This window comes from Siphateles boraxobius, unplaced genomic scaffold, assembly GCF_051911475.1.
Source record: "Siphateles boraxobius isolate OS27281-9 unplaced genomic scaffold, OSU_SipBor_1 9, whole genome shotgun sequence".
Taxonomy (NCBI): domain Eukaryota; kingdom Metazoa; phylum Chordata; class Actinopteri; order Cypriniformes; family Leuciscidae; genus Siphateles; species Siphateles boraxobius.
The window spans coordinates 3,329,683-3,354,919 of NW_027509219.1; the positions used below are offsets into that span (position 1 = coordinate 3,329,683).

At 37.6% G+C, this 25,237-nt stretch overlaps 1 protein-coding gene across 13 annotated transcripts in view; it reads right to left on the reverse strand.

Annotated features, from left to right (window-relative positions):
- The window catches only part of aak1a (AP2 associated kinase 1a), a 76,129-nt gene that overhangs the window by 49,236 nt on the left and 1,656 nt on the right, over positions 1–25,237 (reverse strand). The window lies entirely within an intron of this gene.

A 25,237-nucleotide genomic window follows, 5' to 3' on the forward strand; every position in this document is an offset into this window, starting at 1 on the left:
AACAAATTTAAGTCAAAATATCTGTCTTGGCGAGTATCCTTGTAAACACAGTAGGTTATGTGTTGTAAACAATAAAATGGATGCATTTCATGATTATATTGGGTCCGTGCATTTATCTTAAAGTGACTGAAGCCTTATATACCTGCAGCTTTTTGCGTCAACAATGATAACCAAACAACAAAAGAGAAAATCACTTTCGTAGCTTTAAAAAAGATAAATGATATTAGTTAATCACACTGAAAAAAATTATAAACACAACCCTTTTGTTTTTGCCCCCATTTTTCATGAGTTGAACTCAAAGATCTAAGACTTTTTCTATGTACACAAAAGGCCTATTTCTCTCAAATATTGTTCACAAATCTGTCTAAATCTGTGTTAGTGAGCACTTATCCTTTGCCGAGATAGCCTAATTCATCCACCTCACAGGTGTGGCATATCAAGATGCTGATTAGGCAGCATGATTATTGCACAGGTGTGCCTTAGGCTGGCCTCAATAAAAGGCCACTCTAAAATGTGCAGTTGTATCACACAGCACAATGCCAAAGATGTCGCAAGTTTTGAGGGAGCGTGCAATTGGCATGCTGACTGCAGAAGTGTGCACCAGAGCTGTTGCCCGTCAATTGAATGTTCATTTCTCTACCATAAGCCGTCTCCAAAGACCGTCTCCAAATAAGCACTGCTTAATTCATTTTTGATCTGTGGTATTTATCTATGCTTAATTTGTTTATTGTTTTGATAAATAAATGCTTTCTCAGATGCACTCTTCTACAATATCACCCCAATCATTCTAGAATGATTCATTATTTACAAATAGAGCTATTCAAATCATCTGTTGAAATTGTTTTCATATCGCAATATATATTGCAGAAAAACAACATATCACAAAGTCAGTTTTTTCTAATATCGTGTAGCCCTAACATGTATTACACGTAGCAGATACAGGTGGAGCTGGGAAAGGTGGAGGGTTTCTGAAAGCGCGCTGCACTGCTACAGCAGACACAGAGCAAGTTTTTGAAGGTCTCATTGGCTCCTGATACAGCAGGAACCAATCATCTGCGCCCTATAGATAATGATGTGATTATGAACGGGTGAGTTAAAGGACCTATTAGCCTGCGCCATCTACAGTTTCATGACAGAACTTTGTATGTGTGTTAACATATTTAATTGTTGCAGGTTTGCGTAATATTCTGAGTTTGCATTTCACTGTTTTTATTCAATTTGAGGAATACTGAATCTCTTTTAGGGCAAGTGAGATGAGTAAATGTATGCTCACATTTAGTCTAGATCAGTGTTGTGCCTGAACGCGTTTATTGAACGATAGTTCATATTTTGGGCGAACGTGAACTGAATGTACTGTATTACTGCCTGATGAACGTTATTGTGAACGCGTTCATTCTGGTGTCTGTGAACGCACGCTCTCTCAGTTTAACTTCGTTCAATAGGGTGCCAGATTTCTATAGAGTCTTCCAGGCGAAAACCCGGATAAAACACAAGTAAACAGGCCTTAATATGTTGCGAAAAAAACACCCAATCTGGCAACACAAGCCACCAGTGTCGCACCGTGCGTCATCAAAATGTAGTCGCATGTAGTCGACAAAGCAGTGAGGCGGCGTCATATCGTATGATCAGTTTTAAGGCAAGGTCGGTGAGGATGGGAAAAATCTTACATTTCTGTGCAAACTTTGCCCGCCGATAAAATAACCGCTGTCTGTGGTTGTATATGGGTTGTGGCAATAATAAAAATAAAAATAAATAGCTCGCAGCAACATATGGAAAAAAAGAACTATGAACTAGTTCATTTTTTGGAACCGTAACGTAGTTCAAAATTGTGAAGTATGAACTATGAACTGAGCTACTTCATTTTAAAATTTGTGAACTGAACTTTGAACTAGTTCATGTAGAAAGTGAACTTTCCCAACACTGGTCTAGATCTACCTCTACGCTTACTCCTGATTTCTTTTAACATAGGGGCAGGAGAGGTGTCAAACAATAAATGGGAATAGAAAGTAACTTGCATTAGTTATTTGATATTTTTTGTGAAATATTATTGTGTTTGTGTTGCTTTACTAGTTACTTGAAAAAGTAATCTGATTACGTAACTCGTGTTACTTGTAATGAGTCACCCCAACACTGTTAGTCATAAGATTAAGGTGGCTTTCACATTGGGCTGATTTTTCCCACCGCCCCCTGCAGAGTTGGTCTGGTTTCACACTCTTTTGAGGTGACAGCTGAGGCCCCACCCACACTACTGCGTTTTAGATTAGAAACGGAGAATTAAAACCAATACGATCTCCGTCCACACCAGCGTTTCAGCTGTGTATTAGAACTGATCTCTGTCCACATTAAAACGACAGAAAACGCGGATCACGTCACCATTCACCTACACTGGGCATGCGCGTGCCGGTGTAAACAGAAAACAGATTGACTATTCCTCAGATTTCGCTGAGGTTGATAAGTGCCCATCTGGACATTCAAAAGTTTTCGCACCATTCTTCAGGAACTACAACTTCATTGATAAAATTATCTCACCATGCGCTGGTTCTTCCCGGATTAACCCAAAACCGACGCTCCATGTACGGTCGATACCGCCGCTGCACACAGAGTCACAGATCGCTGGAATAATAATAAGCTTGCCTCCGTTGCATGTAGGCAGTTATAGCATTGTAAAATGCAGAATTTACTTGCACTAACGTAACTGGTAGTCCAGGCTGTTGTTGTGTGTTTTCTTCTGTTGTATGACACCCAATCAGAGAGCCGAGCGTGAGCCTCTGCGTCATCGTTTCTAAAGTCCTCCGTTTTGACCCGTCTACACTAAAACGCCCTCCGGAGATTGAAAACGCAAAACGGGGTCGGCAGGGTTTCTAAACTTCTCCGTTTTAGGTCTTCGTTTTTGCCGTTTTAGTGTGGACGAGAGGTGCAAACGTAGCAAAAGGTCTCCGTTTCTAAACTAAAACGTAGTACTGTGGATGGGGCCTCAGACAGCAGTTCATTTGCCACTCTGATTGCCCTCACTATGTGCGATTACACTACAGGCTCACTATCGCTTGCATCCAAGGTAAAATCATCACCACTGTTATCCCTTAGAGGTTATAACACTTAATGAGATAAGAATTTACACCAGTAATCAATATTTCCAGTAGTTCAATCAGTAATTTGGTTGAACTAATGATATCGTCATTAATCGTCATTCATAATTTACTCACCCTCATGTTGTTCCAAACCTGTATGAGTTTCTTTCTTCTGTTGAACACAAAAGAAGATATTTTGAAGAATGTTGGTAATCAAACAGTTGAAGGTAGCCATTGACTTCCATAGGGAAGAAAAAGATTATGGAAGTCAATGGCTAATGTCAACTGTCTGGTTACCAACATTGTTCAAAATATCTTCTTTTGTGTTCAGCAGAAGAAAGAAACTCATTTTGGGTGAACTATCCCATAAGCATACTTCAAATGCTTTTTCATGGAAACAGTACACAGTACTTTTCACAGCCCGTCTTAAGAGAGCAAACCGTTTCATATAAACCAGGACATATAAATCAGAACAACCTGCTGCCAAAAGCTGATTAAATCAAATGCTAGGTAAAATAGTATATGCACACATAACAGTACACCGCTCTGCACACACAGTAATCCCTGCATACGTGTTTTTTTATTTTGTACAGGAGAGCTGCTTCAGTCTGCATTCAGATAAACACACGGAAAAAGGCAATTACTTCAAAAATAACAAACCACGCCTGTGTCCTCACCGCAAAACACGCAAGCAGCACACACACACGCACTTCGGATGAGGTGGGGTGTAGTCCTAAGTAAACTGAGAATGTGATTATGTAAGGGTCTATAAATATCACCCCACTATCTTGTTTTTTGCAGCTTACAAAGAATCTCTAATAGGCTGGACTGAGAAGCTTACGGTCCTCAAAACTGCAGCATCTTAAAGGAATGCTCCACGTTCGACTCAAACATTACACGTGTTGGCATGAGACTGCAAATTTACCTAATCTTTTAACTTAAGTAAATCCAGCTACTTTCACATGGTTTACGTGTGAGAAAATGACCTGGAATGGATGTACTTCAGGATGTCAAGAAACCAGTACTTTACAGTAAATGAAGCCTAATCGAGACAAGAAAAAAAGAAAAGTACATGCTTCTCACAATGTATTTCTTTGTTACCGTTTTCTTTAAGAGGAAAAGATTGAAGCTACGTTTATTAATTGAGAAACACTTTAATGCCATATTCTATTGTTTCATGTGTAATATTCATATATATTTGACTTTTTAAATAAAGGAGTAGAATTCTAAAGTATATGCTGTGGTAACAACATTGGTATAAAAAAATTATTTTCAGGGTCAATGACATAACTTTTTTTTTTTGTATGAATCTATAACCTTTTTTTCATAGCAAATGTAACTAATACATTCAATGACTTAAACACCCCATGATGAGCATGTTTCATTTTTTAATTAATTGTAACCTATATTTTTTAGCGGCATAATGTCAAAAACTGTACTTAAAATTGTCTGACGAACATATACAAAAGAATACAAACTAGTTCATAGTATATATATATATACGGTTCATGATATTTATAAATTAATAACTTTTTGCAAAATAATGATTAAGATGTGTAGACATTCATATCCTCAACGCGTCAGGAAAATGTTAGATTACAAGACATTTTTAGATGAATTATATTGAAAGTTTCTTGAAAATGGTATGAAAGCTACTTCAATACAAAGTACACAAACAGGAATTATGTCAATAACCCATAATGAGACATTAATCCACCTATGAAAGTAGTCCCATCTCTAAAAGATTGATACAAATAACAAACGACAAATAACTACAGTGGCGGCATCAATCTACTATCTAGAGACAGAGACAATCAAAAGGCTGAGAAAACCGTCTGTGACTGTTTCTGTGCCATCTCTATTGTGATGTGAACCCTGTGTCCCAGCATGCACTACTCCGGTTTCTTCACAGTGTGTCTCACGTGTCATTTCTGTATTGTGCTATTTTACACAGGTACAAATATAAAATTACAGCTTTGTTTGTATACCCAATACTCAAGGGCAAAGTATGAAATTGAACAATGCTTGGAGACATTTCTCTCTATTGATTTGAAATCCAATTTGCACTGCCTCTTATTCCTCCTCAGAGAGATAACACCCCTGGCTTAAAGGTGATGAAAGATTTTTTTTTGTTAAAATACATTCTCCTTATCCATTTTATTGTTCATTGACTATTGTTAGTATGCCTTTCATGGGTTTATCTCACTCAAAAGTGTAAACATTGACCCTCCCATGCACCATCAAAACATTCAGATCCGTCAATCACTTTCCAGCTCAACCTGTAGCGAGAGTTTGGGGCGGGGCTACTGTAGTAGGCGGAGCCAGAGGGGGTTTAGCCGGTGTGGGAAGAAGTGCAAGCCAAAATTCACTGCATTTTACTACATGTCAAGCCAATGGGGCAAAATAGATGAATACCTGCAATACCATCTGCAGCCATTCAGAAAGAAAAATGTAACAGATTATGTTTACTTTGATGTGAGAAAAAATGCACCTGGTGCAGCTATGTTGGATGAGTTTAATATAAGCGAGATGCTTGCTCATGTAGTCTACTTAGTTGATTACTCATGACACATAGCAACACAGCTAAAAGTATTCCTAAAATGTACTATTATTGAAAGTAGCATACTTTGCACTGTTGAGACATGCTTTCACAAGAACCGTTAAAGAAGGCCCCGATATACTCACGGCAAAGTTCGTTTTCGTTCTTCGTTTAGGGTCAAAACGAAGTTTGAAATACGTGACCAGCGATAGTCTGTTAGCGAACATCTGACGCCGCCCACAAAGCTGACTGCAGCATTTAGATGAATATTATGTAAATATGTGCTATGCGCTTTCCTCTCAATAACAAAATAAACACAACAAAATTGAGAAAACAGCAAGTATTTTTTTAAATAAAGCATAAGAAAAGCATCTGATCATATCAACGTGGATATGTTTGCACAAGCTCTGCAATTTGACATTGTAGTAAAGTCACGTTTATTTTTAAAGCACTTTATACAATAGACTGCTTAAAATCAAGCAGCTTTGCCATATTTAACATGAAAAATAGTGTCCGTCTCATTTCATCAGAAGTACAATTTTGTTTTATTTTTTTGGTATTTTAATAGTAGTTTCGAACTCCCAAACCGGACTCGAAACGAACTTCATTTTGGCCTGATTTTGTTAGAAATTAAGTTACTGTAGTTTGTTCTTTGATTTCGCTTGAAGTTCATCGGGGCCTTAAGAGCTGTGTTTATGATGTTTGAGTTGCAAGGTTGCTTGAAAATATGCTTTATTTTTGCAAGGTGCCATTAGTGTCGCAGAAACTACGTAGGCCTGCTTCACCTTTCACTTAATGGAAGTTAATCAAGCAGAACAGAAACAATACAAACAGATACGCACAAACATAAAAACACACATAGACAGTGACTCAGGACTGTGCTAAATTTAAACAGCTTTGTTGGAGAGGAGGTATCGCTTCCTTTCACCTTCCATCTCTCATTTCCTGTCGTCCTTCTTGTGTGTGTTAGAAATCTCCTCGCAGGAGGTCGGAGCAGGGCAGAACTGGCAGCAGAACTATGACTCATCCATTCAGCATCGACTCACACACTTCCCACCAAAACACTGTAGACCTGCATGTGCAGCACCGAACCAACTATTATAAAAAACCTTGCGTAGATTCTACTGAACCTTCAGTACTCTGAAATCCTCAAGCACACAACTATGAGAAAGCAAAAGCTTCTATAGCTACACTAGCTTGATTCATGACTCAATTCATAACACAAAAGTGTTACCCCTGGGAGCACTGTATTTTGCTTTGGTCATTGTGGTATTCGTGTTGCCCCTCCTCCATTGTGATTGGACGGCTGAGTAAAAGGTGACAGTGATAAGCGTGTGTTTGGACACATGGCCGTAACAGTCTTTGACATTTTTCTCTTTAAACTAATTTCACAGCGACAAAACATTCTGAAGAGAGTTTTTCTTTGCAAGTTAGTTAAGGTTCATACTTTATAAAAAGCTGCACGATTTGGGGGGGTGATTCTATATCAACATAGCTATAAAATAATAATGATAACAATAATTGTTTAAAGGTCATTTTTGATGGTTGAAATCACAAGTGTTTTTTTTTTATTTATTATTATTTTAAGGATTTTTCAAGTTAAAACACAGAACAAACAACACTGGCTCGGACTACACCCACACAATAAAAAGAAAAAATAAATAAAAGTGGTCCAATATATAAAAGTGCAATAGTAAAAAGCTGATTAACAGTCAAGGTGCATCATAAGCCTTAGAGAGGTCACTGGGGGCCGACTGGGCGGTTCACTTGTCCAAATGTCTAAGAAATGAACCCTAAAAAGAGGAAAACTTTTCAATACAATCAGACCGCAAATGAGATCACAAGTGTTTACCAGTATTTTGGTCCTGGTGTGTTAAAGGTATCTTAACTGTAAAAAGAATATTTGAATAGCATATATATGGTATATTTACATGATAAATCAATCTGGTAATTTTATGGTTTATAATTTACCAGTATAATGTGTGAAATGGGCAACTAATTCATCCGGTGGACTATTCCTTTACGAAAGACTAAACCCAGCTAGACAAACTAGACTACCCAACTAAAACCAACAGTACCACTAACACAGTCTGAAACAAACACACCAGAACACAATGAGCATGACAGCTGAGGGCCGACAGATGGCGGCCATTAGAAACACTAATGAATAAGTCAGTTGCCTATCATCCATTATTCACACACACACACACACACACACACACACACACACACACACACACACACACACACACACACACACACACACACACGAGGCAAGGACGCTCTCTCATAGGGCTGTCTGATGTTTACTCAATGACAAAAACACGATGACCCAAGAGCTTCAAACTGAACCAAGACATTTTGTACTTGCATTCAATTATGCAAGTACTTACTTTTTGATTAGAAATAATCCTCATCTGTCAGTTTGACTGAATGAACAGTAAAATGTCCTTCAAGTTCTCATGTTCAGACTTCAAGAGAATAACGTAACATTTGGTATTTTAGTGTGACATGGTATATGAAGAATATCTATGGCAAGAGCTCTTTTCAGTTGCTGCTTTCATTTCCTCCTGATTATTTTTTCCCCTTGTTTGTTTTCTACTGTAACAGTATAAAAAAGGACAACATATACTGCGCATTTGTGGTCCGCTTTCCCGATTTAATTTACGATATATCCCATTATTAATTCACTGGAATGCACCAAGAATTTCTTGCTTTTCTCCACAAATCCTCGTGTCTCTTTCCAGGTTTGTTTTCAAACGGATGCTTTAAACTGTAATTGTCTCACTTTTCACTTCTAATCCCTATTAGCAGTGTTTACTGGAATGCTTCTTATGCAGGTGAATAGAATATGTATTGTCTGTCACAATGACAGAAATAATTTTGAATATATCACTCAATGTTCCTGTTAAAGAACATTTTTGATTAAGGCTAAGTGTTACACAATACAGACATATATTACTACAGTGATATTTAGCACGTCCGTAATATTGCTGCGGAAATAATTGGGAGTTATTCATGGTCTGTTGTAGTAATTTGTTAATGCTTTTACACTTTTAAATTTCCTTTTAATGTTTGATAGTTTGCAAACAAGGAACTCCCGCACACTATCTGCAACTTGCAAGTAGAAACTTTTATTGGCAAGGTTTCGGTCCCACGACCTTCATCAGGCATGAATGTTCAATAGTTGAAAGGGGAGTAGTATAATCTTGACTCATCTCATTATATCCATTTTTTTTATTGCAAGAACAAGTGCGGTATACATACAAAGATTGTACAAAATACACATATAGACTAGCATAAAACAAAACACAATATAGTTTTTGCTGATTTAACAATCAAGTAGTTGAGATTTGCTATACATTACATATCACTTTACATGAGTGTACTGTATTTATACGGGGAAGATTGGATATACTTATAGTAGTTGTATAATTCATTATTAATATAACTAGCATTGTTATATGCATACTCTCATCATAAACTTGCAGATTGTCAACCAGCTTTGCATTGTTATAGTGTCTGTAGTATATGTAAATGAACAATGTGTACTCTCTCTGCCAATTTGTGACAATTGGACCATTTTTGACGGCTCTGGGGCGTTTGTTGAAAATAGTCGGATTGACTGAGGGGTGCATTATGAGTGTTGAGAAAAGGGTTTTCTCTAGTCTTGTAGCACCAATTTCTTTTTCTTTTTTTCTACTGCATACACAGCTAAGTTTTATTTAAAGCCCATCTTGCCAGCAAATAATTACCCCTTAAATTTACTCAACTCAATTCTTCTTATACCGTATTGGAGAGAAAAGTCTTTCATGGGTGAAACTTTTCATAATTATTAGGGGTGTAACAATACCAGAGGTGGAAAGTAACGAATTACATTTACTCGCGTTACGTAATTGAGTAGTTTTTTTGTGTACTTCTACTTTTTAAAGTAGTTTTTAAAATCTGTACTTTTACTTTTACTTAAGTACGTTTTCTTTGAAGTATTGTACTTCGCTACATTTGAAATCATATCCGTTACTGAGTAAAAAATAATAATACAAGGGGGGGGGAAATCACACACTCCGGAAACTACTGAATTGATTGAAGGGCGGGAGAACAAACGCGCAAAAAAGGTGACGCCCAGCTGAAGCTGAAAGCTAAGCGCCAAGCGAATTATGGCCAGTATGAAAAGTATAAAAAAAGCGTGGTTGTCCTCGAGGATAGATATCCAATTTGCAAAAAATGTGGACGCAAAGTGGCTGCAAAAAGAGGATATAGGACACCATCCCTCCTGCAGATAAAGGTATGTCCCGATTTACGTGGTGCAAAGGGAATCCCGGAATCCAGTCATGAAAATGGAATTCACTTAATGCAGATGTCACAAAACATACAAAATAATGGATGGATGAATACATGGAAAGTAGAACTGTGCAATAAACCCAATCGCGACATGGTCTGTGGATAATTAAGCTAAGCACAAAAATACTGCAAGTAAATATATAAGTTAACCCTATTTGTTCTGCTGAGCTGCGTTTGTCTACTACATACTCAAGTACTCGTGACATTCATGGTGTTTTCAGCGTCTCACAAACAATTTGAGGATATGAATACATGAACATTTCCAGAGCTGCTCTGAGAGAACGCCTAATGAGCATTTTCATAATTTTATTTGAGAAAATCCATTGTCAAATACACTTTTAACAGGTCTTCACAACCCGTCAAAATAAAAGTTCGGTTTTACTAGGAGAAATTATGACAGAAATATATTACTATTGTAGGCATACAGTAGAACGTAGCCTACTTCTCAAAATAATAATAATAATAACAATAATAATACATTTTATTTGAACATTATTTATAGGAATATTTTTTTTTGTCCATGGTTTAAATTAGGAAATCTTTTTTTTGCAGCGCTTCCCCAAAAAATAAAAGGACACAAGTTTAAATTTACATTTGATTACCACCGTTTTTGATAATATATTTGGATTAAATCATAAAAAGTAGGGGTGTAACGATACACAAAACTGACGGTTCGGTTTTCCCACGGTTTTGATGTCTCGGTTCGGTTCGGTTTAGAAAGCTAAAAAAAAAAATTAAACAGTGGTTTAATGAAAAAATTGTGTCTTTGTCAGTTTTTGCATTAACTTTACTCTAATTTGTTATTGAAATATAATAATTTACACAGTTGCTGTCATTTTCATTAAAGATATTTTAAACGTACTTTAAATAATCAAGATATAATTAACAGGTTAAGTAAAATATAATATATAGGATAATATTGTGCATTTATTTAGTGCAAGAGTTAATTTCTCTAGGAACCAACAAGTTGTGGAAACTTAATCACTTCCTGCTGAGGTAAATATAATGCTAGTGACAAGCTATGCAGTTTTATTGACGTCTTTGCGCTGATGAAACACTGATTGAGCGATTACACGAGTTATGATGCCTTTCAGTAAGTATACTGTATTTTTCAACATATCTTCAGGTGTCCATTCATGTTTATTCTGTAACTGAGGAAGAGATGATCGCGTTTACTCGCGTTTACTCGCGTTTACTCGCGTTTACTCGCGTTTACTCCGCGCTACCGCTACTGTTACAATCCGTGGTGACAGATAGCTTTAAACTGTGGGTACAGATTGTCAATTTACATCCATGTGGACAGATTGGTAAACTGTGCCTAGTTTTGTAAAACTGTGCACACGGTAGTTTATTTTTCTTCTGTAATGAAGCTTGGCTGTCCATCTAGTGAAAAATTTTGGTACTGCGGCCAAATAAAATCTTACTGAAAGCTCATTTTTTGAGATATCAACCTAAAATTTGGAACACAACTTCTTCAGATTTTTGGCTTACATTTTCTGGCAGTTTTAGAGTAAAATATATTTTGTAATATATATAATTTATATAAAATATAAATAATTATATTTTTACATTGTTCATTTTCATAAACTCAAACTTGTATAACTTTTTTTCTGTTTCACTTTCATAACTTCATAATACTTCATTTCAACATTAATCTGGCAAATGTCTTCTTTAAAACAAGACCAACCATAGGTCTATATTCCAAAGCATTCTTGAATTACAACCATTTAAGTTTGAATAGTGATTTTCATGTCTATGCGAAAAAAGGGGGAGTGACAGTTAAAGGGTTAAACAATATTAAACTATAATATCTATATCTATAATATCTAAAATATAATTTATATATAAAAACTCTCCTACAGTCCAGTCACCATCAGTCGCGACAGTCGCGACTCGCACGTATTTTCATTTAAACGTCACTCACTGACGTTTTCCTAACCAGAAAAAAAACCGATTGCCCTGCTCTGCCTCTGATTGGCTAGTACTTATTGCCATCTGGGTCAGAGCCAATTAGAAGCAGGATGTGGGTGGGGAAAAAACTCTGTGTATAGGGAAAGGGGAGAGACAGAGGGAACAGGCAAGACAAACTCCTACGTTTAAATAACATATAGAAAATATCTGCTTTTCAACGAGCTGAGAACAAGCCCAAATAAGCAACTACACTTTAGAAACAAGCCCAAAAAAAAACGCGACTACCAATATTTGTAAGCGACTTTACAGAAAAACAAGCCCAAAGTCGCTTATAATAAGCGGACTTGGCAACACTGATTCCAGGTCCAATCAATTAGCCGGGCTGGGCGGGGCCGGGGTAGCTTGCAGGGCGGGGCGTGTTCGGTACGCCATGAGAGTATCGCCATTCGAATCGTGGGTTCTGTATCGCGGTTCTTCAGTTTGGTTCGAATATCGTTACACCCCTAATAAAAAGAAACATTAATTTTCTGAATAAAATACATTTCATAGGACAATATTATTCTTAAACATTTTAGTAAATTATTAATGTTAAAAATAAGTTGTTAATCTAATTCATTATTAATTATCAAATTTAATTGATTAGACATGTTTTATTGAAATTTTAATAAACAAACAAATTATTTCAAGTTTGTTATAATAAAAGCATTTGTTCAACCAAAAAAAAATCCTGTTTTCATTAATTTAACTGTCATTTTAACTGATGATAATAATAATAATACCCATAATTTAATAATACAGTTTATTTATTTAACAATTGATTAATACTGTAAACCGTGATATTTTCTGAGACGTTACCATACTGTGAAAATCTTATACCATTTCAACCCTACACGGGAGGGTCCCCCACCCCACCCCACCCCCGCTGTTAAAAAAGTAACTCAGTAACTTTTACTCTGAGTCAATTTTAAATGAGCTACTTTTTACTTTTACTTGAGTAGATTTTTAGACCGGTACTTTTACTTGTACTTAAGTAAAATTTCATTGAAGTAGTAGTACTTTTACTTGAGTAGAATATTTTATTACTCTTTCCACCTCTGAACAATACCCTCATGGATATATATCACGATACTGAACTCACGATACAATATTATTGCGATACTCTAGACATATGATAAAAGGTTAACGAAAAATGTAGTGTTGATTAATGCTAAATTTGAGGTGTAAATGCACAGGCTAGGACTTGGTGCTGATAACCCAGGACAATAGAGATATCAGAATAAACATATTCATGATTCTGAAGCTGAAAATTCAGAATTATTTTAGTTTGAATATGATTGCACTGTGTCACTGACTAGACATATTTAAAATAATGTAGGCCACTTTTTACTGGTAACATCAGACATTTGGCATTATCAGGACCCACAGATATTCCCCCATTGTATTATTATACATTATATTCAACATTATATATAGTAGTTTAATGTAGTACTTACAATAAAACTTGAATTTTTTCTCACACAGTAATTTTTATTTTGGGTGAACTTTCCACAATACATATTGCTGCAATTTTGTATTGCGATATACTGTGACACGATATATTGTTACACCCCTAATAATCATGCTTTTGATGCATTTAAATGGACAAATTTATCTTTATTAAAGTTTACAATGTTGTTGCAGATGAAATATAACAGATATATTTTTACCAAAACCTTACTTAAGGTTTACAAAACACATTCACCATTTTTGTAGTTTTTTTAAGACTTTATATAAATTTTTGTAGTTCTGAACCGAATCCTCCCCCAATGTATTCTGTGCAGTATTAGCTTTTAAGCCCTGTTTACAGCTGGCATTAGGATGTGTTTTAGTCGATTGGATCACAAGTAGATGGAGACACATACCCGTTTACACCTGGTGTTTTAATTCGTCTCTTGTCAACCACTTCTGTCCTGATGTCTTAGACGGGAGGGTCTATGGGTGGGTAAATGAAAGGTTTTTTTCAGATCTTTTGATCTGAATGGACAAAATAAGTTTGCGCAATTCACATATGAATGCACCCAGAGACTTTAGTTTCTGCTCTGACAGCCGCAAAAATCACACCGACGCTGTTGATTGTGTGTTAGACATCAGGAATGGTGAGAGAACATTGTGCTTGGTACATTTTTGTCTTCAAACCAAACTTGGGTCTCCAGCCAACAAAGTTAAAATCCTGCTTGGCTAGTGCGCTTCCCATAATGTTTACGCGTTATGTCAGTAGGCAGAGAGTAGGCGTCTTTTGTGGCTGCTCAAACACATTCAACCACATTAGCATTTCGTTTACGCTACAAAAGCAATCCGGTCGAATGCGTTTTCAACTAACTCTGGAAGTAGGGATGGGAATCGAAAACCGGTTCCACTCGAGAACCGGTTCTAAATTTTACGATCCATCGATATTGTATGCCCTCGACGTTAACGAGTCCTCTTATCGATGCTCCTGCTCTGAGTCAGCCATAGTATGTAGGCCTACAGACCGTGAACTCACAACTGTCCCTTTTGTCCTTTATCAAGCACCATAGCACCGCGTCCAAAGATAATCTTTGTCCTGCAAAGTCTTATTTGATCAGTGAGTAAAATTGTCTCTCTCTGGTAATGTAGATGAACCGCTGCGCTTGTGACAGGGCGCATGTTAAACTGATCGAGCAGAGAGAGAGAGAGAGAGAGAGCCCCGGTCGCGCGCACGCACTCTCTCTCTTCGGAGCAAGGCGAAAGTAGGCTTCACCGTCTCAAAACTAAGCGCTGTCTTCCTCTCTCCCTCGCACATATTAATCAAAATAAACGACACGATGGTAAGGTAGGGAGACTAAAGTTTTATGTGGAGCATTCGGAGATTTGTTTTTCCTGAATTGCCGCTGGGTGTGAATTGTGCTAAAATACGTTGCCTTATCTTCTCTGAAAAGTCTTCCGCACATTCAGCTGACATAATCACACTTCAAATAAACGAAAAAAAAAACGATCCAGTGATGAAATGTTTTCTGTGATGACACACATCTTGTGGGATGTCCCAACTGGCGGGATAATCACACAACGCGCACACGTCCGATAATGACACGTCCAATTCGCGAACTAATGACTCATTTGAACCGATTCGTTTTAATGAATGGTTAAAACAACTGATCTTTCCAACACTGAACTCACGGGACGTTTAATCGGTGTATAACTAATCGGTAACACTTTACAATAAGGTTCCATTTATTACAGAAATTACATAAAAAGTACAGTTTGCTTAGTCAAGTGTAAGCATTAAAACGACTTGTTTTCCCCCCCGAAAAAGACTACTTTTTCCCACACAGTGCTATCAGGAATTGATAAGAGAATCGTTAAAGAATCGGATCGATAAGCAGAATCGTTAGTGGCATTGATATTGATAAAATCTTATCAATTCCCATCCCTATCTGGAAGTGGTGGAAAGTGGACAAGCTCAAAAAATTGTAGACCCCGTTTACATCTGTATTTAGTCATCCACTTGTGACGGGATCAACCAAAACGCATCTTAATACCAGGTGTAAACAGGGCCTTGGAGTGTTCATGGATTTCAAATTTTCACCAGAAATAGTAGACCTTTGGGTTTCTCAGTTCATCATACCACAATTGGGACACAATTTTGAATGCTAGTCAGGACAAATAGTATGTTATTTGGGATGTAGCAATTCTAGATCCGAATAGAATTGACTGACATTATGACGTTTAAGTAAGCACAGTTTATTCTGTTTTGCATATTTATTTGTTATTTTGTAACTTATGGTAGAATGATCAAATAATGAAAAGGAAATTGCAGATGAAATGGCTTTTGGTTTATTCTTCTCAGTTGATCATCTCAATATAAACAGAAGATCGATCACATTGTGCAGGGTCATTTGCATATTGTGCACAGTGTAAATACTGCATACTGCATTCTATCAAAGAGAGCAGATTGTATAACAATCAGAACATAACCAGCACATGTGTATGCCCTCTTTGGTAGTGTGGCGCACACGAATAACCTCTTTACATTTAAGCCACAAACATTCCTAAGGTCACAAAAATGCTAATTCCTCTAACAACTGTCTCCGAACTAGCCCATGTGTCATGGGTGACACTCACAGCTGTTGACATTCAGCCATACTGCTTAAATTAAGATCTGCCTGCAGTAAAGATCATGTAACTAATGAAGCATGCACTGCAGTCATACACACAACCTCTTAGTGTTATGTAATTAAATGCGCCAGGCCTTCATTTCAATGTCTTCAGTGTGTTAATCCAATTTGCTTCAATCCACTTTTATAGTTCATAGACACTTAACCGCTGAGCTTACCATAATGAAGCTGTTGAAGTCAAGCACCATTGCTGAGTTTACAGCTTTGTGGGTAATGACTCTAAAATGAGCCTGCAGTCAAATCTGTTGACTGGACAATTATCTCCTAAATACTATATTTAACTGATTCAGGTTTTTTTTGTTGTTGTTGTTTTTAAGTTCATGCAAGTTTTGACTGCAAGGGTGAGTGTATGATGACAAAAAAAATATTTTGGGTCAACTATCCAATGTTTAGACACTGACAGCAACCACAGTCTCACAGTGTTTACACTTAACTTACCAATGGATTATTCATTATTATGCTCTCAATTCGACTGTATATGACTTCCAAAATAAGTTTAAGAAATGTCATTTGGAGTAACCAACTTAAAAGTAATAAAATATTGTCAACCTGATTTATATTAATCATTATCAAAAAAGTATTTAAATATATATTTTCAAGGTGAGAAGTACTTTTATAAACAAATATCATATTATTCATTCAAGTTGAGAAGTTGCACCACATTACATTTGACTTTATTTTAATTTTACTTAAAGGGACTATGTGTAGGGTTTTACTTAAAAAAATCTCTAAGATAGAGTTTTCATTTGTACATTCATGAGCCAACCATAATGTAATAGACATAATGTAATAGAAAGAATGACACCTTGACTGTCCAACACGGTTGCCTCTATCAGCCTGTAGGCTCAATTGTGTTTGGAGGAGTCGGGTCCGAATTGGCGCGAAAATTCACAAAATCTGACGTCATGCGCGTTCTCGTCTACTTGGGCTTACATCCGTACGGCAGCCGTTAGTTAGCATCGGCAATCGCTAGCAGTAGTTTTTCAAATGGACGTGAGTAAAAAAAAAAGAAAAAAAGCCTTATCTAGTGCGGCCAACGAGCGTGCGCACCGAGAACGAGCATGAGACTGGCTGCAGTTTCTCTAACGGCCACTGGTGTCAGTAACGGTTAGAAATTTCAGAACTTCCGCAATGCTCTTTTAACTAACCATGCCAAGTCAAATCATAAAAATTTTAAATGATCTGATATTTTGAGATTCACCCAAAAATAAAATTCTGTCATCATTTACTCAGCCTTATGTCATTCCAAATTTTTTTCATCTTCGGAACACACAATCTCATGTAACAATTCGTAACTAATTTACGTTTTTGGTGAGTTGGTAGCTAATAAGTATGATTTCATTCATTCGTTTTTTTTACGATGTGCTTACGCCGCACTGACTGTCGTGTTTAGGGGAGGACCTTCATGCTTACTTTCTTCATACTTATGATTCACACTGTACAAATTCATAAGAAATCACCACCTTGTAAATTAGGGGCTGTATGCACGATACCGTTTTCAACTAAAAAGTAAAACTTTTTCTGTGTTTTGTCCGTTCATTTACACGGCAACAGCATTTTGGGTGCCTGAAATCGTAAACTTTTGAAAACGGGCTTTTAAAACCGGTCACCCTGTAAAAAAAAAAAAAACGCAGATCTCTGAAGATGATGACGTCATGCATATGCACATTACGTGTTCAGAAAACAGTGTTACATTAGCTACATGAGGTTGGGTTGTATTTTTTAATACTCAACATGCTCTCATGGCAATTCACAATTGTTTACGCTTTGGCACATCATATAAATGTGTATATTCATTCATGCATGTTCATACTTTATGCTTACCTCCACTTATAGTTTAGTTTCATGTGTTTTTTCAAAAAATCTTACATTTTTGTACAAATCTCTTGTATGAATTTTTACAAAAATTCCCACTTCATTAAAATAGTTACATTTTCTCATAAGATCGGTATGGATTATTTATTATTATTTATCCCAAAGCTGGGCATATCTTGAGAATATTGCTGAGCAAGTTAAATTTAGTTTGACTGTTGATCTGTTTATAGCTGGCATCCTGAATGAGAAGCATGTGCAGCAGAACCACACACCTGCAAATAGTTTGGCCAAACATTTGTGTCTGTATTTGTACTTGCATACTGTTCTTGTCCCTACAGTGAGTTTATGCATACTTGTAAGAACCTCCAAATTGTCCTGTTAGTCTTTTAGAGAGTGAAAGGTGACAGCCTGACTGAAGCCGTGATGTAATGGTTTAACAACATTGAGATATCGCTTGAAGGCCTTTTGAACTCATTCGGATGACTAGGCAGAAGCCAAACATATAGTGAACTGTGCTTCACTGTCAAAGCCTCTAGACCTTGATAGTTTTTCCTTGACAAAATGGCTTAAACAGCATAACTGGCCACTATACTATGGTGACCGACTGCAATGAGCTCAAGGTTGGATGCCGTTCTTCAGAGGAGCCAGCTGAAATCATTCACAGTACAGCTGTTGTGTTGGTATTCCTAAACTCCCTTGTAACAAATGCAAGTGACTGAAATAGTGCATTTTCTTCTTTTCTTCTATTAAATGCTATTTAGAAACTACATTTGTCCATCATAAAAGGGAGTACTTTGTTTTTTTAAATCTAGGTTTAAAAACTTGTCAACTTCCAAGAAATATCTCTTGCATTACCATTGGCTTCATATGGTTTTCAAAAAAGTTTCAATTTAATGATTAAGAAAAGTGTTGTCACCAAGTTTAAAGTATTATTGTCCTTACACCTTTAAAACTTTTTTTAACCAAAAATCATATTATTCATTTAAGTTTTTGAAAAGTCGCACCACATGACATTTTATTTTATTTTACTGAACTATCCTTATCTAGTCAAGACATAAAAAGTAAAAAAAAAAAATCTATTCTGGAGACTCACCCAAAAATAACAATTCTTTCATCAATTACTCACCCTCATGTTGTTTCAAACCCTATTTTTACAAAACAAATTCAATTCGTAACTATTTTGTGTTTTTGGCGAATTGGTGGCGAATTAGCATGATCGAATTTGTACGTTGATAGTTCGTACGATAACTATGAATATAGTTATAAAAATCATTCTAAATATAAAAGCAGAGCAGAGTCCACACCACCGCTATAATGATAACTGTACAGAGAAACTAGGCTATATCTTTTAAAATTACTTTCAAACCTTTACTTTTCTAGCTGATGAACGATAAAAATTCTTACATCCAATCAGAATTCATCCTGATTTAAGAGCTAAAGCAGCAGACAGCATGTGCTCAGAATTAACAGAACAATATCGCTGGTGTGAACGCCAATATAGCTATTGGCCCGAGGCCAAGCCCGAACTTGACCCGACCGAAATTTCCCGTCACTATCCTCGGGCCGGGCCTTTGATCTAGAGACGTGCACTCCCAACGCAATAGAGTGCGGCGCGGGACTAGATTTGATGGCCGAGTGCGAGCGCGGGCGGTAATGCACTCACTCTGTGTGTGCGGATTGCGGGAGAATAAAATGATTCCCGGGACTCCCGCAAACGAGAAATATCTATGAATAAAACATATAAAAACGAATACATTTTTATTAATCTGTTGCAGAAAAGCAACAAGAACAACTAAAACAAAATAGAAATGATTTACAGGCCAGAGTTTCTTTTTATAAAATGTTTGCAGCGTTGAGCGATCTAGCCAATCACAGACATATGTGTTGATTTCTTGAACGCAATGGCCAATCATAAGCATTTAAGATAGACTCTCCTCACCGCTCAAAACGGACTTTTTGTTCAGAGCTGAATTCTGTATGCTGGCAAATCCTCTAATTATAACAAACAAAGTGAAAGATTCATTGTGCCGTCAGCTTCATTGATAATAACAGAGATGTGTGAAATCGCGATGAACGGATGTCAACTTTTTAGGAATTATTAAGGGAGCTCACTTTGCACGCATTCAGTCATGTTTGGCATGACTGAATGCGCGAAAAGTGCGCAGTATCTGCTTGCTTTTATGTTATAACAGTAGTTTGTGTGGTAATGCTTTTATAACAAATAATTTATCAGGAGCATTTATGCTGATGTGTGTAATGGCGACACGTAGGCTAACTTGAAAGTATTTGGAGGTACAGAAAGAAAATCTATTTGCGGTCTTTTGTGGGACAAAACATAAATGTTGTAGGCGGGATAAGTAACATAGAAAGTAGTTGAGAACGTTATAACGACCCACGTATTAAAAATGGTTGGGTTTAAATTGGGCTCGGGCTCATAATTACAGTTAATGTGTCGGGCCGGGAAGCGCAAAGACGACAACATGCACTACTTTTGATGGCGTCCACTCGCTTTAACCTCCTCACCCACAGGTTCCGCTGGATAGATTTATTTTTTTCTGAAGGAAATCAATAAAACCCTACACCTTTTGCTGTATATCTGGCGGCGCAACCCCAAACACAACATGTTTTCGCCATCGTTTCAACTTTGATCAACAACAATGATTTTAACTATGTAACTGTTTACAGTAGCCGGCTGGATCTCTTCAGTTGGTCAGTAGAAGCCGCTCGCGTTCTGCCACCAGGAAGTATCTTGGTGCCTATTGTTTCCAAACATTCTGAAATGCTCTATACTAATTCAGGTCGAATGTCTAATTGTCGTTAGCTCCTCTACTCCTCGTCTCCTTCGATGACAAGTCATCCGTTTCATCCCAAAAAACAAACTTGTGTTTTCATCTCCCTACATAACACGATAGTCCAAATAACTAATATAATACAAATGTGACAAGACTAAGTGCGACAACTAAAAAGGTAACCAAAAGAAAATCCATATATTAGGAGAGTTATCTCACTTTTCAGACACCCTTTGGGAGCCGATGCTTGAAATGGTCGGTGGAGGCTTATGCTGCGTTCCCACCGGACGCGAATAGCGCGTCAGGCGCGAGTGATTTCAATGTTAAGTCAATGCAAAGACGCGTTACGCGCGTAAAAAATTCCTGCACCGCGAATGAGGCGTGGAACGCGGCGCGGTAGACGCGAATACGCCTCATTAGCGCGTCAAGTTCGCGCGAATGGCGCGAATTGAGCGTCTGGCGCGTTACGCGCGAATGGTGCATTTTGTGCATTCACGCGTTTGACGCGAATTCGCGTCTGCCACCCGAGTTGAAAAATCTGAACTTTGGCGTCAATTCGCGCCACGTTAACCAATCAGGAGCCTAGCTGCATGCTGCTGTCACGTGGTGAAGTATCTGGATGCTTCAATACATTATTTTGTAATGGTTCTAATGCACAACAAAGCAACTATTTTATCACATAAAACTTGATTTCAATATATAGACATTCATTTTGTATTGAATGCTATTTATTCCATATCTAGATTATATTAAATATTATTATAATGTGAAGACAAACATACTGCATTATAAGTTCATGTCTGGACAGTGTTGTGTGTGAGAGAGAAAAAAATCACAGGACAGATTAATCACTTTTGGAGGCTGGCTCCATCATCAAAACAAAAATAAATGACAGATTAGGTGGATGGAAGTACCGCTGAAAGCGGCCGTCATCCAGGCGCAGCTCCTGGAGCGAGCAAATTGTGAAACTCGCCACACTGGGTCGAAGGGTCAGGTGGACACAAATACGGCGACGATGACCCCTACGCCGCCGTTCTGCTCTCCAGAGCAAATACAGACAGGGTGGGAAATTAACAGTGGCTGGTGGATGCCCAATTTTACCAGCCACTTGTATTTTTTACCAGCCACTTTTTCTGGAATTCAAATTTATGAATGAGAACTGTGACTTTGATAACATTGACGTCGATTACAAATATGTCATTCGTTTTATCCATTTAACAATATGAGTTATGCTGCACTCTGGAGCCAATTTATGTTTTCCTCCGTGGATGCTCACGGGCGCACGCCCTTTTTAAAAAAAAAAAAAAAAAGCACTATTAGCACAAACAGGGCTACCATAATATGTAAGCAACATGTATGTACATGTTTGTATTTTTGAGAGAATTTTATGCATGGTTATTTTACAGTTTATTTTTTAATATTAGTTAAGTCTGTATGACAATAAACAATGGAGTATTTAAATGTATTTTGCTGCTATTTGAAAATCCAGCAAAACGCGCCCGCCAGTTTGTCGACCCCAGAGGGTTAACTCGATAATAAAGCCGTAAAGTAGGCTATCTTTCAACTCAGGACAGCACCACTTCTCACAAATACAGATAGGATTGGAGATGAAAAGTTTAACTGACACGTAATCGAGCTCCGGAGCACCCACGGTATCGGCTCCTATCCTCGCCGCTGCTAAAACTATCGCTAAACTAAAAAAACGATAGCTATCTAGCCATCACAAAACACAACTTCAAGTTAGTAATTTACTTACTTGCACATCCAAACGTAGTCCCGAAAAGGTCTGCCCTTTTTGCCGATCGCATGGATGTTTCTGAATAGAATTGCTCATATTCATTGACTCTATTTTAAGGTTAGTTGTTCCTCTAACGAACGAATTGTTTGCATTTTCGGACAACGCATAGGTTCGACAGTAAGCGAACTAAGCGAACCCTCGTGTTCCCTTCGTCATCAATGCGCCACTTGTTCGAAAAGTACCTTCACTTTTTATTTACTTCGCCCTCAACAGGTTGTACATTCATATACTGCTGACTCCGCGGCGGGCCTCTTAACACCGGGTATATTTTTTTAATTTTCCTTTTGTCTGTACCTCAGCTATATGTGTCACGGTCCGTTCAGCGCCGTGTCCGTGCGCTGTGTCCGTAAAGCACAGCGCTGAAAACCAATTAAATTAGTTACTCGACAAAAGTGCATTATTTTTACTTAGCAACAGCATTCTTTGACAAAAGATGTCCAATCCGTTACAAGGAATGTTTTAAGTAGTAACCAATAAAATTATGTTTTACAATTTACCCGCCACTGTGGCTGGTATACAAGGCAAAGTCACCCGCCACTTTGAAAAAGTACCAGCCAATGGCTGGTGGCGGGTGCTAATTTCCCACCCTGAATACAGAGCTGTGACTCTCTCAGTGAATACTCGATCAACATAAAAAAGATGGCCGCCAACGGGTTTCGATTGTGACTCTTGACGCGCGAATGGATTCAAAGTGGTCAAGCGTATAACTAGACGCGGTAGGCGCGAATTTGACGCGCTTTTCGCGTCCGGTGTGAACGCAGCATTAGGCGTTCCAGGTTCAGACATTACAGGTTCATAATAAAAATAATGCAAATGAACAAACAACCGGAGATGACAAGTATATTCAAGCAAAAGACAGCATTAGTTCTGGCAAACTCCGCAAAACCAACGTTACTCATGTATCGAGAAGAAATAAGCAACATTGATGTACGTTTTCAGGCCTTCCCACTCCTTAAGGTCTCTCCGACGCTGGAAAGCCTCTCTGATATTAATGAGTCCTCTTGCCTGATCGCAACCTTTCTTTTTAAAGTTATATTCCTCTGACCTCTTCCTCTTTTGTACTTTCTCTGCCCCGTCATGAGTGTTTACTGCTGATTGCCTACAAGTTTGTTTTGGTGCTCAGTCCGACCCACTTTTCAAGTCCCAATGTAGTGAAAATCAAGCTTTTAATGTTGTTTATATGTATATGTGGTGTTTTAATATGCTTTAAGACAAACCATGTGCAAAGTCAACACCATTCTGGAGTATTTTCTCCTTAAAACTGCAGTGAACCAAAGACAAGTCTCAAAAACGCGGTTTGAAATCGCTGGTGTTTCTGACGTCACAAACTACCTTTTAACCAATCAGGTCAACGTGTGATCGTCAACGAGTGGATCTCTGAGCTCCTGTGAGTGAGGAGGCGGGGCTCATTTGCATATTCATAGAACCGCGTATACTAAATGAGGCAAGGTTGTAGAGTTACATCCAAGCTATTTTAAGGTATGACAAATGGTTACAAGGATATTTTTTTAAATATGTAATTTCAGTGATCAAAGATGAGTTTTAAGGGATAAATTGATTGACTACAAGGGGACTTTCAAATCTATACAAAATACGCTTGACTGGAATGGCAGTGGAATGAAAGACAAAATCAACCCCAGATTATAAAGCCAAGCCCCGTTTTGTTGAGACACACAGAGGCACCAGTTCAAAGTTTGTGAGAGAATACCAGGTTGACAAAGATTATACAGTGCAAGGGTCTGAGGAGGACATCACAATGCGCGTGCGTCTTCAATGCAACATATTCTGTGGCAAAATGTCCATGAAGGGATTTACTTCAAAGTGACAAAACATCATCTAATACTGAATTATCAAATACAAAATTCTCACTAGGTTGTAGACTTTTTTTAAATGGCAGAATGTCTCCGATCTCCCATGAGACACAGTGACTCCAAATGTGCTTACAAACAGAAATGGCTTGTGTAAGGCGTTCAGAGTTCTCTAAGCACTGAGGTCATGACATGAACATATGGCAGCCGGTTCTCCCTCTCAGTCTTGATAATATCGTCTGCATTTACATGTTGAGTTAGAGGACAGCACATTCTTTGTAACTCTAAGATGTAGCTTGCAATTTCATAACCAGTTTTGAGTTCCTGATACGACACCCTATCAGGACTCGTCTGCTAAGATCTCAGTGCATCAGCAGGGGGAATGACTTCTTCCAATCTGCTTAAGAGACTTTAAGTTGATGACTCATGCAATGCATCCTGTGAATTCAGAACTTTCCATGCAGTTCCATTACCACAATATTGGGGCTGCATAAGTTCCAGAAACCCTGGTAAACCAATCATTTTTTAAGGAATTTCACACTGTATATCCATTTTGTGTTTCGCTGCAAAAAGTAGCTTAAGTCATCTAGGTTTGGAACAACGTTAAAGAGAAGTCTGAGTTACAATTCTTGTCAACCAATGTCTGTGATTTCATGCACCAATTCGAACGGGACTAACATCTCCATGTTTATTACAGAGATGGGAGTGTATGTGTTTTCTAGATGTGGGCATCATTTTAATTTATTAAACCCTATTTAAATAAAATTACATGAATTTATAGACATAGCTGTTTATAATATACCCAACCCATATAATTGAGCAGAGAAACATAAGAATCTTACCTGCTAATGATATGAAATAGGGCAGTCACAATGCATTTTACAATTTAGCTCTATTTATTATTATTATTATTATTATGTTATTTTTTCATCAGATACCACCCATATTGAAATGAAGGCATGCTGAAGATTGATGCTCAAACGGTAGCTCAGGAAG